General features: G+C 38.8%; 1 protein-coding gene across 1 annotated transcript in view; it reads right to left on the bottom strand.

The window, feature by feature from the left end:
* gpc3 (glypican 3) overlaps window positions 1-14,376 on the bottom strand; it is a 219,749-nt gene that overhangs the window by 121,331 nt on the left and 84,042 nt on the right. The gene's annotated exons all lie outside the window — the stretch shown is intronic.

Raw genomic sequence — 14,376 nt, 5'->3', positions numbered from 1 at the left:
CCCTCTGGTTTCAATATTACATTAGTGCTTCCCGTAGTGCTGAAATACAAACTGTGTAGTGGGATATTAGTCTATTCTCCAAGATCAAAAGCCTCCAGTTCTTTGAAGGATGAAGGAGGGACTTTGAGGGTTTTTGCACTCTGTGCTCCAGAACCTCCCACAAAAAGTTCAGTGATGTTTAGATCTTGAGACTAAAGGCATTTTACCACATTCATCTTATTTTCAATGAAAACCACTCTTGGCTTTGTTTAGCAGACTGTGTAGGAGCACCATCATCTTCGAATATGAGGACATTAAGAGGGAACAGTGTTTGTACCATAGGGTGCAATTGTCCTGCAAAATGCCCTCAATTTCCTTGACTATTATATGACCATGCAGAGCAATTATTGCACTTAATGACTCCCACCAAGTTTAACAGTAGGCAGGAGGCATTGCGGATTGAAGGCGTCCTTTGGCTTTCTAAAACGTAAACACGTTCAGCTGTAGGGGAAAGACAACTCATCAGACCGCAGCACATTTCAGGTTGCTCCGGGGGCCAGGACTGAACTCCTTACACAGGTTATACATGCACTGGTCTTGAATATAGGTAGTTTCCAAGCTGCAGCTCTGCCACTGTTCTTCTTTGTCCATGTTTAGCACATGTCCTGATTTTCGAGCGCTCCTCATGACACATGAAATAATTTGCCCTTTTTTTAACAGCCACCCACTGACATGGTAATTTCAGATGCAGATTTCAGAATTGTTTAACTACAACTCCTGCCAAAGACTTTATCTGCAGCCTAATATTGTTTCCTAAACTTAAAAACAATCATCAACATTATAAAGTCCCACATTTTGAACACAAGTCTTTCTTTAACTGTTATACCATTGTATGCAAAAGTTTGGGCACCCTGGTCAAATTACATTTTGTTGATTTTCTGAGTGAAAATAACATCCTCTACAGTGAACACACTTTATTTTACAGAATTTTACCTTTTGGAAAAAAGGAAACATAAAATGTGGCCTGTGCAAAAGTTCTGCCACATTTTATGTGTTTTTTTTCCAATATGTTAAACTCGTAGACACTTGTAGATGATGTGTCAAATTATTTTCACTTAAAAATCAACAGAATATGTCATTTGACCAGGGGTGTTCAAACTTTTGCACATGACTGTATTGCTCACTCAGTCCCCTTTCAATCAATGAATCTCAAGACAATGTTTGAGTACGGGCGTGACACAGTCTTTATGAAAAAAATTATTATGTCATGTTATGTCACATCATGAATATGCCATTTAAATTATCAGCACAAAAAAACTTTTCCCACAACCACTGACCTCTCTGGAACTCTATCAAACCTTGTGTTGCTTTGATTTTATTTTATTCCTTAAGTGGAATTTTTTTGTTTTGTAAAAAAATTTTATTAAGCGTTACCAGTACAAAAACAGACAATCCAAGAAACTAACAGCACTAAGACGCACAGTTAATTAAAGTAAATTAAATTAGACGAGGTCCTACCCCAAACTTTTTAACACTCAACTGATGCAGACCAGGCAACCAGAGTATCAGCCTTTGCCTGATTCTGGCAGTGGCCGCTCCAGTACCATGACATCCATAAAACAGAGCAAGAATGTAGATCTTAAGCGCACACTCACTTCTGCAGAAAATTTCAAAATTGCTTTCTTTACTGCTGTCAAAAAACCCATTACTATTTTCCTTTGACTGGGTTCCAAGTTAAGTATTGAAATAAAGCTGGATATAAGAGCAGGTCTACTTCTAAAAGAGTAGCAAGGAAGCTGTCGTTTCCCAGAGATGCTTCACTGGAGGGCACTGCCAGAAAACATGAATAAATGTTCTGAGAGCATCTGAAGAGCATTTAGAGCGAAGTTTATCAGTAGAAAGTTTCATCTGGAATGCCCGGTAAGGGGTTGTATTAAATCTGTTTGCAAATTTATAGTGAAATTGTTAGATGAAAAAAATATTTTTCCAAATTGGATCCCAATCCAGATCTGAGTCATCTATGGCTAGGTCAATTTTTTGCACCCTGAGCACATGAGGAGTGTTAGAAATGAGTTTATTACAAATAGTAGACACCATACCCCAGGATATGGGTGTAACGTGGAAGAACCTAAGGAAAGGGTGTGCATGATTGGATTTTCTGATGATACTTTGAGGCCTGCTCATCAAAGCAGAGTAGCTTGAAAGATAAACAACTGAGTGGGTGTATTAATTCAGATTAGGCTTTAATCAATATATCCATGCCCTAGCTGCTTGCTCTAAACCAGTTGCTTGTCTCGGCCTACGCAGAGGCATTGCAGTAATCCCAGCGCTGCTGCACAGTTGCTTGGACATCAATCAGCGGCCCATACACTCATTATCCCCACTAGGCGGATCATCAATAAATTAGCCATGCAACAAGCCCAATCAATTTCCCTGATGGAGTGTCACCTTTAGCCGCCAGGGAGAGCAATGGGGAGAAGCGCCGCCACCTGGCCCTGCCTGCTGCTGGAACCACGGCCAGCGCCGACCCATCTCTACTAATACAGTCACTACCTGCCAAACAAAAGCCGTGCTTCATACATTACCTGTAAGTTATGTGCATTCCCAACACTTTCATTGATTAGGACTAGGCATGGTGCGGCTGTTTGAATACATGACAATCCAAATTCATTGTACTATTTGCTCAATCAGGTATTCTATAAGTCGTGTCTTGTTTGGAATGAAAAAGTGAATAAATACTGTATTATCCGGTAAGTTTTGAATGGGCATGCCACAAAGAATCAAAGAGAATGCCAGGAAAAGAGCAGTTAGTTACACTCATTAGTTTTATCAGGTCGATTTACCATATAGGTGCATTTTGCAGTTCTGCAATTATAGGCTGTAATCCATCTGTTTTTCTGCATAATTTGTCAACCTTTCTTTACACCATTCATCAATGTTCAGGACCCTACAGGACCACCACTGTGCAGCTACTATTTAGGTGGTAGATCATTCTCAGAGATGACATGGTAGTGGTATGTTAAGGGTGTGCTGCACTGATACAAGTGGGTCAGACACAGCAGTGCTACTGGAGTTTTTAAACACTATGCACACTTACTGTCCACTCTATTCGATATTAGAGACAATCTTCTACACAGAACACATTTAAATATCTTTTTCTGCACATTTAATGCACAATTACTATTTATTTAGTGGATAATTTATTTACTGCACATCTTTACTTCTGAAAGATTTCAGTTTCAACATTTGATATGTTGTCTTTGTACTATGTTCAATTAAATATAGGGATGAAATGATTTGCACATCACTGCATTCTGTTTTTATTTACATTTTGCATAACGACCCAACTTTTATGGAAATGGGTGTATTTCAATTTTATCAGTATTTCAGACAATTTTTTTAGGAATATAAAAAGAGATTTCATTAATCATGGACGGATAATCATTGAAATGCATTGTTACAATTTAAACAAAAACAAATAGCTAAATTGTTGTTTCACAAAAAGATAATACGCATCTGTGAAGTCACTGCCGTCACAATAATTAATCAAAAATCACAATAATTAATCATTCAAAAATAATTAGTTTTTGTTGGTTAATTTAGGAATAAAGCAAAGAATACATATACATAAATTATGTCATTTATCCTTATTTTGATCTCATTTTCACAGTTTTAAAGTTGGTAAACTATTTGCCACTACAATAGTAGAATGAAGACCAGATAAAATGAACAGTTAGTGTATACACATGGTAGAAGTACCTAATAAAGTGGGCAGTGAGTAGATATATGTAAATATTTCAAACAATAACATGACAAGCTTGTACAGCTATGCGGGTCACTGTGTGGGTCAAACTGTAGTATGTTAAATCACATCTAAACATCGAAATCATGTCTAAACATCTAAATCACATCTAAATCATGTCTAAATTGCATCTAAAGCACAAAAATCGAACAATCAGGTATGCATGACCTCATATGTTGGCTGCACCCAATAAATGAATACTAAATCTTCTGTGTTTCTGTTTATTATTCATAATGATATTAAATTTGTTCATGCAGGGGTCCTTCAATACTATTAATTTAAAAATGTACATATTCAATCAGCAAAAATGGTTAAAATGCCCATCCCCAATTAGGACTGATGAGCTTATGCAGGGTAAAGGGATGAGGGTTTTTCTGATCACTTCAGAGCCAGTGTGTAACCCAAGAGCCATTCAGGCACACCTGTGGAGGGCTGTCTGCGGGTTCAGGGTGGGCCAAACTGGGTCTGGACTCCTGGGTGTCGTAAAGCAGCATGCGGGAAGCAAGTCTCACACTCTAGGTGGGTGTGGAAACTAAAGGGGGGATGGTGTTTCCAGTAAAGAACGAGGCAGAGTTCTGGTAAGGACGCGATAGCATCGTTCAGTCCACAGACGGGGTGGAGTGGTGGAGCATCAGACGAAGGCATTAAGTTACTCACTTACTCAGGCCATCGCTCATCTCCACTGGCCTCCATCACTCCCAGACAAATGGGCTACTACAGGCAGACGGATACCTGATCTGAACCCAGCAGATTCTGCGAGCTGTGATTTGACCAGGGCTTCACAATATAGACAAAATACTAGTACTGCAATTATATTGCTACAGATTGCGATTGAGAAGGGCCAGCATTATTTTGACCAAAACAATTTACTTTTGCTGGATTATGTGGATACCTTTATTCATTAAAGTAAACACAGAAACATTCATTTGGAACTGTGATTGGTCAAGATGATCACAGCACAAGGTAAAAAACACAAAAACACAAGTGACTGTTAAGAGGGCTCATTTGCAAATTACAGCCTTTTGCGATACCAGTATTGCAAAGGCCAATATCACAACAATGATTAACAAACAATATATCACGCAGCCACAGATCTGACCAAGAGTACCTAAGTGTAATCATAATCAACAACATGAAATGTATTCAATGGACAATTACATAATAGAAAAAATCCAGCACTAAGTATAAAATCAAATCTATCAGTATTTAATTTGTCCACTCTTTACTTTGTGCAGTCCACTACCACTTTAACTCTTCCATCCTTCCAATCTTAAAACTAACCAGTTACAGCTGGGGTTACCTAACAAAAACTGTTCCCCAAGCTCTCACTAACCTTATATTCCCCTTCAAAGAGACATGAACATTCACACAAACAACTACCCAAACACACCACGTGCATCTAAAATGGCTAAAGGAGATATTTCTGAGAAGATCAGATAAAATTATAATCCACTTGCTTGAGGTAGGGAAAATAAGCGAGAAACAGTTTCAAGAATGGATTATTTTTAGAGCTGCAGTGATAATGACATGGTGGTGGTGCATTAGTGTGTGTTGCGCTGGTATGAGTGGATCAGTCACAGGAGTGCTGCTGCTGAACTGAGAATAGTCCACCAAGCATTCTGTGAGCAGCATCCTGTGACCACTGATAAAAGACTAGAGAATGAATAACACAAACTGTGCCGCAACGGATGAAGACACCGTCTTTGACACTTACAAGGTCAACCAACAAGGTAAGTGTGTCTAATAGAGTGGATAGAGAGAGAGTGAGATTTTATTCAAAGTCATTTTAGGCCATTTCTATTGGTCTGTCCATGACACAGTGTAAAGGAAAATTGGGGTTTTTTTAATTACGTTAAAAAAGTAAAAGCAAAAAATGGGAGATTTTGTTCTGAAAGTGACAACATTTTACTAAAAGAGAACAAAACCTAATAAAAGTGTTAAAATTAACATCACAACAGCCCCAGGGACTCAGCATAGATTTCATTGATTTCCTTTTCTGGAGCCTATCAGGGCCAAGGTCAAGCCCAGGGCTATAGGACTCGAGCTCTGTGGGGATCAAGCAACCAGGCTAGGGTTGGGAGGAGGCATAGACTTTCCTATAAAATAGCATAATAAGCTGGTGCCAGAATTTCTAAGGATTAATATTAATTTTGAGTGCTCAAGGTCAATGCATATAGTCCATATAAAGATTCAACTACAGAGTTTTCTTGGTATGAGTGTATGATAGTGTGTGGGTGTGAAAAAGTACATCCATTTTTTTTTCTCTAACACCACATGGCCGGGTGCAGAGGTGAGAGGACACACACAGGCAGGTGAGGGAGGGCAGTGAGAGCTGGAGGTGGGGGGAGTGGAGACATCACGGCGGTTCAGAAAACGTGCCAGAACTCTCGGAGAGAGCCTCACTCTCAGACGGGCCTTTGAACCCCTAATCAAAGGCAGCCAGAGTCAAGTGATGGCAACCTACCAGCTACATGAAACACACATTAAACTCATCACAGCCATGAAGCCCCTCGCATTGCTTCATACAGTCTCCAAAAGGCTCCACAATCAACACACACAGGTTGGTTTTTACACAATCTCAGGACATTTGGTCATACATATGTCCTATTTATATCATATATAGCATCACTAACAAATCAAAAGCCACCTAAATCCATCTCTAACTAAACGTTTTAAAAAGGCTGCCCCTTATACTGTGTGAAAATTTCAAGATCAATAGATGAATAGAAATCATTCAAAATGACATTAAATGGGGCATTTTAGCCTAAAACTAGCATTCAGTATGTTATTTGTCATGTTATGTAATACTCAGCATTGCATCCCTCGGCCTCAAAGGTTTGACAGAATTCACGATTTTGTGTTCATTTTGAGTTTATCAGTGTTCTCTCACTACAATACCCAACATGCATTACACAAATATGTCATGCATTGGGTCTACATGATAAAAAAGAAATTCATTGTGAACAAAAAAAAATTCATTGAGCAGAGTGGTGTACGTCAGTGATTTGATGCGAAGTTAGATGCATATACTGTCATCTCTTGCCGCATTATAGCACTATATGACGTTCTGTTTCATGTAAATTAGCACATATACGCTGCTTAAAATTCCAGCACCCCCAGCTTCCTGAGTACCTGTGTGATATTATTTTGCTACCCAGTGTCGACCAGAGGAGGATGGGTTCCCATCTTGGTTCCTATCAAGGTTTCTTCCTTTTGCTCTTGGGGAGTTTTTCCATGCTGCTGTCGCAACTTGTTTGCTCATTAGGGACTTGGACCTGAATTTTCTGTATAGCTGCTTTGTGACAAAAACTGCTACATCAGTACATGTTGAACTGAACTGTACTGAACTGACCAATATGAAAGTACCCATACATAAAATGAATTCTAAGTGTATGCTCTTAACCTCATTAATGAAAAAAATAAATATTTTTGCCTTTTCAGTTAAAAAAAATAATAAAAGTAAAAGAAAAACACTGTCAGAACTACAGAGGACTCTGCTTTTCTGTGGTTTCTCTACAAAGTCAGAACTTCTTTAATCTACAAAAAACAAACACACACCCTCACACATACCACAGATAACCACACTGCATGACACCCACTGAATCAAAAGGGTGAGGAATATTTTTCACTAAAGATCCTCTCCAATGCACAAAATAATTTCCCATGAATGCGTCCCACATTGCACACTGAATGCCACAGATGAATACATGCCTCCCCTGCATTTGAGTGGAATTCAACTGCATGCATGTTTCAATACAGAGTAGTGCTGTGCCTCTGAAAGGAGCACATATACAGCCCAGAGTCAAAAAAACAGGAACACATGAGCCCGAGCCAGAGCTGTGCATGTCCAGGGAACAGAGCAATCGCTGAAAAGGAAACGGGCAAATGACAGAAAGAGGAAGCCATAAGACATTCTGACGCAGACGCCCACTCTCAATCCAGATTCGCTCTCTGCCACTTTGGCCCGTCTCTCTAAGGATGCCATGTGGCTTAAAATAAATAGAGAAAGAAGCCCACCTCTCCCAGACCCTTTTTATCTTTCTGCCTGCCTGGCTCTGCCATTCCTGAAGATCACACCCCTCCTTCCAATTATTCTCCCTGCCATTCTTTTCACATTTCATTTCTTATTTAGGAACATAGACACATATTAGCTGCTGAGTACATATTAATAGAAGGCTGTAATACCAGTAATGAAGTGATAATGAATGAAAACTTCCTTCCTTTTTAACTGGCTCTTTAAAGGCAGATAAAAGAGTGCAGCACTGAATTTAAAAGCGGAGCAGCGAGGGGATAGAGGCAGGTTTTGAAGTCCTCGCGCCAGATGTGAAGCACACTGAGCAAGCGCTAGCTTAAAAGTGAGTGAGGGGGAGAGAGAGAGAGAGAGAGAGAGACCTAAAGATGAGAGAGTGAGACAAACAGTGAGTGAGAGATGTGCTCAACCCATCAAAAGTGAATGTGGACACAGAGAGTTCAGTATCTTTGTCCATGTTCTTCATCTTCATCTGAGCTTCTGCTGCTCCTCTGAAGTATTCCCTTAATGATGGAGCTCATCATTATGGGCCTGTTAGAGAGCACATCTAACATTCAGCCCTACTGTCCTGACACTTCAAGGAATATTCCAGCATTTTTTAACATTATCTTTATCAGCTGCTTCTGTAGCTTACAGTTGATTGCCACGGACAAATTATTTAGACTTGTTTCCCTGTATATAGAAAAGAACAGAAAACCTGTTCACTCAAAAAAGTTATAGTAGAAGCCAATGGGCAGTCTCTTCACAGTAATCTACTATAATCCAGCATATACTGGGTTGAAAAACGCTTGAGTATTCTTTTAACTATGGATGTGCACAGGTAGGTGATCAGGTAATCATTCAAGGTAACAGTATTTAAATATTGAAATCACTTTTCGGCTATTTGTTACGTTCCATCACGAGAAGATGGAGAATACAGACTATATACAGACTAACAATTCAAGCAAACTTGATTTTCTGTTGTAACAGGACTAAATGAAAATGTAAAATACTTCTGAAACATGAGTGCTTGAATATGAGCGTGCTGCAAGGACACATTGTGAAGTACATGGCTGAGAAGGCAGAGATAGCACGGGTGCCTCTGGTGCGGCCTTTTCGCTACCTAAGCTAACAACTCTAGCTGTTAGCTAGGTCAAGAAACAGTAAAAAAACATTTCTTTGACAACCATACTGTTGGTACAATATCCGCTGAGTGGAAAAGACCACTTGTAAGAAGATGATGAGTCTCCATCAGCATCCAATGCTGTAACGATTAGCTCTGCTAGCTCATTAGCTCTTCTGAAGCCTCTGCTAACGTTACTACACAAAAACTTACCATTTTTTCTCTCAGCTACTTTTAAGTAATCAAACATGTTTTCAAATGCATTCCTATGCGTGCTGCTTAATGTAACAACACCATTGCTGTCATCTGAAAAGTAAGCCTACGGCCCCTCATTAAATTTGTTCAAAATTATTCAATTTGTCCAATTTCTTTCCTTCCCATGTTTAACCAATTATCTGTTCAATAACTCTTACAAATATAAAAATTAGTCAAAATGCACATGCCTATCTTTAACACACCCATACGGACCATGCCTTGGTTAAGATATGTTGTGGCCATTTTGTGCCATTATAGGTCAGTTGATAAAGTAAACGATCTAAGACACAAATTACAGGCCCACGCCGCCATGTTTCACACATGGGGTGATGTGCTTCAAACTCTATTGGCTTTTTAAGTACTTTTTGGCAAAGTGTAACCTGGAATATCTTCTCTTCAGGCCTAGAGGGGAATTACATTGATTGTTTTCAGAATTTCTAGATAATTGAGTTGTTAAGATGTGAACATCATCATTAAGAGTGGTCCCTGTTTGTATCTTGTAGAAAACCATTTGAGGTCATGCTTGTGTATTCTTCTCTTAAAGGTCTTTGTCAGATCTCTGTCTACATCAGACTATTTTTGATGTTTTCAACAGTTTTTCTTCAAGGTTTAAAGTATTTTTTGGTTGCCCACTGTTGTTATCTTCTCTGATCTGCCAAGTCATTTGCTAGAGCTAAACTCGAAAGTGTGTTCTTTCATCTCAGCAATGTACCAAATACTTGATTTAGCCACACTTTGAATACACATGTGCTTTTCATTAATTTATTCAGATTATTCAGCCTTATGATGATCTGCCTTACTGACAGTTCATTTGATCCTCATGTCGAGAGAACCCTAGATGTAAACCCATACCAAGAATCAACTTCACATCAAGAACTTTTATTAGCCAGTTTGTGCACAAAATGAAGCAACAAAGCTGACCAAGACACAACAGTCCAATTACTTATGATGTCCTAAAATTGAGATACTATGTGTTAAAAGTGCTCAGATTCCTGATTCTGATTCCCATGTACATGTAAAGACCTTTTAGTTAAAGCCATCCGTCTGTACTTGAACTTCAGTCATTGTTTCAATTCAAATTCAGTGTGCTACAGTACACAGTACTTTACACAAGTATACTTGATTTCTGGTGTCATGAGTTCTGCAGTGATGACCAGATTAAGTGAAGCAGTACAGACTGGCTTTGCTTGATAGGTGAGACCGATCAAGAAGAAAGCAGAAAATTTTAACTCCTTAAATGGCCAGGACGAGCCCGGCTTCAAGACTACTTTGAGTAGGTGGGCAATAATGATCCAAATGTATGGGGTATGTCTTTAGATAGTCAGAATATAAAATATGAGAAAACATATGAAAGTCCTGTGTGGATATTCTGGCCTTTAAATAAATAAATGAAATGGGTTTGCCATGTATGTAAAGTTATAGGGAGGAATAACTTTAAATAAATCACACTTTTAGTTAATGTAAATGAGATATAAGAAAGTACCAATGAAAAATTCAATTTATTGGAAGGTACCATGGCCTTATATGTTTCGTAGATCTAACCTGAAAACTATGAAAAGAGTAAAGTAAATGTTATTAGTTTAAACCACAGACTGGTTTGGAAGAATAAGTGAATAAAACATTAAGTGAAATAAGAAATATACTGAGCAGGCTATATGGAGAAATATATAAAGTTATTACTGTGGTGCCTCCCTCCTTGGTGATGCTGGTTTAGGCTGGTCTAGTGCTGGACTGGTGCCGGTTTAGCTGATCACCCAGCAAGATCAAGCTGGTTGACCTGCATACCAGCTTCCAAAACACAACCAATCCTGGTTTTGGTAGTGATCAGCACATCAGCTTCTATTGCCACTGAGCAGCATACAAGCATCCAAAACACATCATATGATGGTATTGCTGGCTTTGCTGGTTTTTCTGGTATGGTCCTGCTGCAGCACCCTGTACTGCCGCTGTTTAACAGGGGCTTCAGTTTTGTTAGTAAACATTACTGTCTATTCAAGTTCAGGTTCAGAAGCCTAATACATGGATATTTACTTGAAACTAAAGCTCATTTTTGGTTAATTTTACATTTACTACCAATAGCACACACAGTTGAAGCAAAGAATGTCTTGTAGTGTATTTGAATTGCTAATAGTATCCTGAAAACTGTAAATAATAGTGATCTAAGTTCAGTGAAGGTTCACATCATGTCATAAAACGCACAAGTGATAAGAACACAAGTTAGAGAGAATACAAGCCTGTGCTTTAGCAGTATTATTCTGTGTTTAGCACATAAATAGTGCTGCTAGCAGGGCTACAGTGGATACGGTGTGGAGGAGCTACAGAGGAGGAAATGTTTTAAACGTTTTTCACAGTGACACTTTTATTAATTGTGAAATTCACAAACTGGAGAAAAACATGCTTGAGTTATTGGATGCATATGTAGATATAGCTAACTCAAAGATTGGAATTTAGCTAATCAGCTGCTTATAAAACTATGAGCCGATTATAAGCTGCTAATGAAACAGACTGATGGGGTAAGTTACAAACACATTACAGGTAAATTTAATTAGAAAAGTAAATCTCAGCCAAAAAACATCACAGTAAATTTAATATATTTTTACCTCACCAGTATTTTACTGACTGCTAATCCTGCGCAACGCTGTATCATCAGACCACAAAATGGAGAGCTGCTTGTCACTGTGTGCCAATTTTGAATGATTCAAACAGCCAATTAGAAAATCATTTTTGTGATCAGTTGAGAAGAAATTGTGGAAGGAACATCAGAAAATAGGGCTCAAATGAATCACCTGCCCCTTTTTGGCAAGGGATAAAGTGAGATCTGAGATGACGGTACCAACATTTGTCTGCAGAGTTTTTAGATGTAATGCTGATACCGGATAAATAGTGGTAAATCTCTGTTACTATTTTTTCCTTGCAATTCCTGACACATACCTCTCAGCCAATGGATTATAATAATATATTTTAGGCCAAAATCTTCTCCCAAAACTGCTATAAAACAATGTCTCAGGCATCAGGCAGCATATTCATAACAATTTCATGTACTGTCTTACTGTGAGGGAGCTTTAGAGGCATTACACTCTTTAGACGCCTGGTTGTGAAAAATTCTGAATTTGAAAAATAGTATTATAGTATAAAATATTCCCATTTAACATTTTTAAGTAGAAAAAGTGAAATAGTTTTAAGTCTATAATGACAAAAATATATCCATGTTAAATATATGTGGAATAACATGTACAGCAAAAAGGGGAGGCCTTGTCAATCAATATTACAGTCATTGAAAGGTCTGGAGCACCGAAATGCAGGAAGATTCACCACCTACATCAGAATAAAGCTGAAATTAGAGGTTATATTCCTCATGCTGTTATCTTTCTAATTATATGGCAGCCAGTGCTAAGGTGCTGCTGCATGCATGACTGGTGTGATATTGGATTGACACGAAGTCTAGATAGGCTTTGAATGCGTCGTCATGCTGCCACCTCCACAATTACATGATTGGTTTCATCATTGTCTTCCACATTCGTGTAGACTGAACCACCATCAGACTTGGCACAGCAAAGCAGAGGCTTTCATACTGAATCAGATCTCCAAATGACATATCCATTACCTTACAAACTGGAGGCAAGATGCATGAGAAATATAAATCAAATGCACACATTTCAAAACTGTGCCGGGGGGCACACGCTTAAACCGACTGTAAACTCTCTCTATCTCACTCTCTCTCAGCAAGTGAAGCGGGCAGCAGTTTTCAAATCTCCTGTCCAGTTAGAAGGCAGCGTTGCAGTTATCAGCTCTGATCCGCGGCCCCTCCAGCTCCTCCACTCCAGAGGGAGCCAATCCCATGGCCAGGCCAGACATTAGTTCCGCAGTGTAGAGCACTGCTCAAGTTCGACCACTCACACAGGCAAGTTCCAACCCTCAGTGCTGCCTCGGCACACCTCTCTCTGCAAGCTGTGAGAAATGCAGCACACACTGAAGCTGCTGAAGGTACAGGGCTAGATCAAAAGCCCTTGAATTTTCTGCTTCAATAAAAATGACTTTTAGCAGCAAATCTGAAGCCAAAGTCTCACTCTGAGTCAAGAAACAACGAACATGCCTTGTTACACTGTAAGTCCAAATATATCCAGACACCTCTAATTCTAATTACTGAATTCATCTATTTTACTGTGCACCTATTGTGCACCCACAGCTTGTATAATCTCCATAGAAAAGCACTGCCAATAGAATGACACATGACATCACACATGAGCCTAAGGCCACCACAATCAAAGCCTAGTGAGTGATGCGTGATGAAGTGATGGAGCACCATTCAATACCTTGAAAAAGTTGGAGCACCATTCAATACCTTGAAAAAGTTGGATGGTGTTTATGATCCAGAACTAATTATCTTATTACTAATTATCAGTACCTGACCTGACTAATGCTCTTGTGGCTGAATGCAATCAAATCCTTTCCAATGTTCCAACATCTAGTGTAAAGCCTTCCCAGCAGAGTAGAGAGTTATTGCAGCAGTGGGGGGACAAACTCTTTGGACGTCTGGTTCCTATCACCATCACTGTGGACAATTCTGATTTGTTTCTCTAGAATAGAGCATTTCACATCAAAGCACTGCGAATGACTGTTTCCATTTTAGCCATTTAATTATGCAGAATTTTTGCAAAATTGGTGGACTTCCACTTTAATATTTATAAGTAGAAAAACTGTCACACTTTAACAAGATCATAATGACAAGAACATGTCCCTGTGAAATATATGGAAAAAGCCTGAAAGGTTTATCGTAATGCAGTGCAACTTTTGAACTTACGCATACTTTAACATGATGAGGTTTATGTTGAGAAAACATTCAGAGTAAGCTCATTTTATCTCCTAGTTCCTCCAAGAATTGAGTCATGATGGAGGTCAAAAAGGCCAAGATGCTTTAATGTAGGTAACTTGAGATGCAGCACAGCATGTGAAATGATTTACTGAATGAAATCAGGCAAGAGATGCTGTTGATCCAAAGACATTTGAGAGTGAGGACATAAAAAAAAATCAGCTAATTCAAATTCTTAGTCATTTGTGAGATACACAAAAATGTAATATTCACAGGTAACAGAGATACTGAGACAACATTTCTGTTCTGAAACAGTTAAGGATGATTATCTTTTCAGTTTCATTTTTGTTCCTAGCAAAATTAGTTTGCTTCTGTTTTATGTTCTTGGACAGCAGAGT

Source organism: Colossoma macropomum, unplaced genomic scaffold (genome assembly GCF_904425465.1).
Source record: "Colossoma macropomum unplaced genomic scaffold, Colossoma_macropomum, whole genome shotgun sequence".
NCBI lineage: Eukaryota > Metazoa > Chordata > Actinopteri > Characiformes > Serrasalmidae > Colossoma > Colossoma macropomum.
Note: the sequence above shows the minus strand (reverse complement) of the source record. Positions and strands in the feature narration are given on the sequence as shown.